This window comes from Nannospalax galili, unplaced genomic scaffold, assembly GCF_000622305.1.
Source record: "Nannospalax galili isolate Female #2095 unplaced genomic scaffold, S.galili_v1.0 scaffold83, whole genome shotgun sequence".
NCBI classification, from domain to species: Eukaryota; Metazoa; Chordata; class Mammalia; order Rodentia; family Spalacidae; genus Nannospalax; species Nannospalax galili.
In genome coordinates, this window is record NW_008352659.1 from 1,096,266 (window position 1) to 1,100,799 (window position 4,534).

Sequence of the window (4,534 nt, forward strand, 5' to 3'; positions counted from 1 at the left end):
AGGAGAGGAGAAGAGGAAGGAAGGAAGGAAGGAAGGAAGGAAGGAAGGGAGGGAGGGAGGGAGGGAGGGAGGGAGGAACGAACGAAGGAAGGAAGGAAAGGAAAGGAAAGGAAAGGGAGGGAGGGAGAGAAAAAAGAAAGAATGTACCCCTTTAGGAACAACACAAAAGGTCTCAAGTAAATGGCATGCCCTTACAAGGGGGGAGAATACGGAAAGGTCAGACTAAGAATAACTGAGACCCAACTCTAATTCCCTCAAGATGTACAAACTTGGACAAGGAAGGCACTGTTTTGCATCAGTAAAATGGGAACAATTCCTGAATCACCTCTAAAGAGATGAAAGTATCAAAGGATTAAAGACACAGAAGATGCTTTAGGCTACTTTACAGACTGCCATACATGCTTAACTCTTACTCATATCTGGATTAGTCAATGATCACTCCCAAAATATTATTTGTATTCGAAGCAGAGTTTTTTTTCCAATGAATGAGTATCTTCTGAGGAGCCAGAGTGTGCAGTGGGAATCCCGATTTTATTTCCAGAACTGGGCCAAGCCACGCAAGCGCAAACAAGACTCTATAAACTGACACCATGACAGTGCTTTTCAAAATAAACCCTAAGTAATTATTTTCTTTTCACATAAGTAATCCACTAGGCTTAAAAAATTATTGAAATAGAAACAAAAACTAAGCTGATGTCTAGGTAACAGGGCTGTGAAGACAGCATGGTGTGGTAGATGGAAACAGGCACGATGCCAGCTGGACTCTCGCGGTGTGCGCTCTCTCCGAAATCCCTTGGGTTGGGCAATAACTTTGTTTTAACAATCCACCCTCACCAACTTTCACCAGCCTAAGGCGGACTGCCCCAATGCCTCACACCTACCCCTCAGCACGAATTTGAAATTTACAGGAGGCAAAGTCAGAGGTCTGAAACCTTTCTCAGAGAAAGGGAACAGGTGTCTACGAGACGGAAGGAACCGAGGCTTCTTGCTATCATGGGGCACACGACTGCATGCAAGCACAAAGACAAGACCTCCATTGGCACCCCTGGGCAGCCCCGGGCCCACCCTGAGCCATGTGGACGAGCCTGTTCTCAGTTTTCTGTCCCAACAGTCAGACAGCTGCATGTCACCAGTCCAGCTCAAATCCTGGGAACCAGGAAATCGCCCACAGTAGAGCGCTCCTTCCCCTGGGGCCGGGAAGGAGCGCGGTCCCTAGAGAGGGTCCAGCCGCCTCCAGTCCGCCTGCATCCTCCCCTGCGTCCGGGCCGCCTGCATCCTCACCTGCGCTGGCGGACCCCGCCCCGGCGGACTTCACCGGCGTCGCAGAGCAGCGCAGCACGATGCCTGCCTCCCACCGGCCTTCCCTCCGCCCCACCGCGGCTGGAGAACCCAACTCCGCGGCTCTGGGACCGATCCGGCGCCTGCGCATCTGAGCAGCTGAGCCGCCGCGCCCCTCCCACGTGACCGGCCTGCCCCTGCCCCACCCCCTGGGCGCCGCCGGGCATCCTGGTCGCCCTTGAACTTCTGGGCTCCCGGACAGTTCTCTTCTCTCTCCTTCGCACTGCGTTAGGTTGGTCAGCTCTTCCCCAGTCGTGAACATAGGCCCCTGATGTGTTCTGCGGGGTGCTGCTCTGTTCAGATCCTGAGGCACCTGTCCCATGTGTAGAGTATCTCCTCAATCAAATTTAAGATTGTTAGTCTCCATCCTAACCCGTATTCCCTCTCACTCCCAAGTGCTGCTTCTCAGAGTGGACAGAAGCAGCCAAGAACTGGCTCCTTGGAATTTAGCCGGTTCTCTTAGGTTCTGAGCAACCCTGGGCCTACTTGGTCTCCCACACGTTTGTCTGTTTATTTCAAATGTGTTCAAGCTGATCTGGAACTGGTCATCCTCCTGTCTTCCAAGTGCTGGGATCACCGAAGTACAACTCCGAACCTGGCTATTGTTAGATAAAAGCCCGGCAGGGAATAGCCACAGAAAACATAGGAGGACTCCAGGCGAGGCAAAGTTTATTTCTTAGGATTCCTGGTGGCTGGCAGCTCAGCTGGGGAGAGAGAGAGAGGCAACCAGCAGCCTGCTGACTGCTGAGGAAGTTCTTATAGGGGGGTTGGGGAATGTGGAGGTGGCAAAAATAATCTTTAGTTTCAAGGGAAGTAGCTTGAACTGAGACAGCTCTTACATCGGTGGGTCTGGGTGCACAGGCCTGTTTATCTTCCAAAATTATCTGGGGAACAGCTTTGTGCTGAGACAGCTCTCAATGTAGCTGTCTAGCCAGTTCCTGTTTTGCAAGGGGGCCCTCATGGCCTGTCTTGTAAGGTTTTTCTACACTGGGAGAGGGTCATCTGCAGACCTGGACTCTAACAGCTATCATCTATTTATTCTTTTACTCCTGTAATAAATGCTCATACTGTTTTATAAAAGTAGGTAGTCAAAACGTAATTTTAGAGACAGTATTAACTGACTCACAATAGAAGAATTAAATATCAATAAAAAAGACTAGACCACTCACAGGGCAATTTGAAGAATTGAAGCAGGCCTACATCACACCGGCCAGAAATGATTATCAAATGTGTGTGTGCTCGAGACACACACACACACACACACACAGAGAGAGAGAGAGAGAGAGAGAGAGAGAGAGAGAGAGAGAGAGAGAGAGAATCATGCGGCTCCTTGGGCCATGGGAAGACTAAGGTGTCACTGTCTATTACTGTAAAAAGCAATACCCTCTCTATATTAACAAATTCAAGATACTGGGGAAAACGAGGCAGTTTTTTGTTTTATGATCGTGTAGACCTAGTCATCAGACAAAAGGCAAAAAAGACGGGTCTGACAATGTGAGAGAAAACAGTGTTATAGTCTTGATTATGAATATTCCTGGCTCTCTTTCCCATAGACTGGAAATCTCCTGGGGCTGGAAATATTCCCCTTTCCTGATACATGGGCTCAGTCACTCAGCAGACTAACTTTTCAACCCTAAGATAAACAGAAACAAGCAGGCACCTGCTGTTGCTATCTAGGGAAGACAGGGGCCTTCTGCTTATCTGTAATTCTTTGATGAGCTTTAAATGTACCTCATACTGAAAATGGACTGTAATGACTTATTTCTTACATTCACTGAACCTGGAGTGAGGCTGGCAGTCAGTAAGCCCCAGAAAACCCCCTCTTTTTGACTAAGGCAGTTTATAGAAGGAAGAGCTTATTTGGGCTTAAAGTTTCAGAGAGAGAGAGAGTCCATAACAGTGGGGAAGACATGACAGGAGAGGGGTAGAGCTGGAAGCTTAATACCTAACATCTTCAAGTATAGGCAGGGAGTAGAGAGAATCAACTGGAGGTGGGACAAGGCTATGAACTCTCAAATCCCATCATCAGTGACAAACTTCCTTCAGCAAGGTCACACCTCCTAAATGTCCCCAAGCAGCCCCACCATCTGGGGACCAAGTGCTCAAATATGAGAGCCTACGGGGGACGTTCTCATTCAAACCACCACAAACAATAAGCACAGTGGACTTCATTGTGTGTGTGCTGTGTTCCTTTCTTCCTTAGTACAGGGATTCTCTCAGCTGTTTTGTAAGAAATGAGAGAGGAATGTGATCTCCGCCCTTAAGATTTGTTTCTTTCTTATCAAATTTATGTTCCACTGCTCAGGTTCCTCAGATATCTGTATGCATAGATTAATCTTTTAGGTTTTATAAAACAGTTAAATATAACTCATGCAGTATAAACAATGTTCATAAAGGCTGGAGAAATGGCTCAGCAATTAAGAGTGTGCACTGCTCTTACAGAGCACCCACAAAGGGCAGCTTACATCTGTAAGGGCAAGTTACATCTGTAACTTCAGCTCCAGGGGATCTGATGACCTCTTCTGGGCACCTGCACTCGCATGTACACATTCCCACACACAGACACATACATATATACTTTTTAAAAGGGCACATAACTCAGACAAAGGGTCAGTGATCTGTGCAGTTTTGAAAGCATTGGGATATTGCCTGCCATGGAAACAATGTCATACCTGCTGTGAAGTGTCAGTTGCAGTGGAGATCCCAGGATAATAGAGATGCCAGGCTGTGGGATGACTTCCAAGGAGAGCTGCAGTCATGGAGAAGAGCTGGCCTAAGTCTAAAGGAGAAGCTATATGTGCTGCAGGTGGCAGAACTGGAGGGGTGAAGCTATCTAAGCCCTTTGGAGCCCAGAAGATTTCATAACAAGTCCCAGATGCTGGCTGTAGCATTTCAGGATTTGGCATTTATATGCTGGATTCTTGGTTTTGCATTAGTGTGATTGTTTTATGTCTCATTTCTTCCCTTTTGCAACAATGTTTGCTATGTGCCACTGGAAGTGTGTACCTTATTTTTTATTTTATAGGATCTCATAGTTAAAATAGACTTTGAGGATTGTTTTGTTTTGTTTGGTCTTTTTGAGACAGGGTTTTCCTGTAGCCCCAGCTGGCCTGGAACTCACCATGTAGACCAGGCTGGCCTTGAACTCACAGAGATCTGCCTGCCTCTGCCTCCTGAGTGCTGGGATTAAAGGCCT

General features: G+C 47.6%; 1 protein-coding gene across 2 annotated transcripts in view; it reads right to left on the reverse strand.

The window, feature by feature from the left end:
• The window catches only part of Prxl2a (peroxiredoxin like 2A), a 21,682-nt gene extending 20,267 nt beyond the window's left edge, over positions 1–1,415 (reverse strand). For both annotated transcript variants that reach the window (XM_008849824.2, XM_008849823.2), the window contains exon 1: positions 1,282–1,415. The gene's annotated coding sequence lies outside the window, so the exon portion shown is untranslated. The remainder of the gene's footprint in view (positions 1–1,281) is intronic.
• Between the last annotated feature and the right edge of the window lie 3,119 nt (positions 1,416–4,534).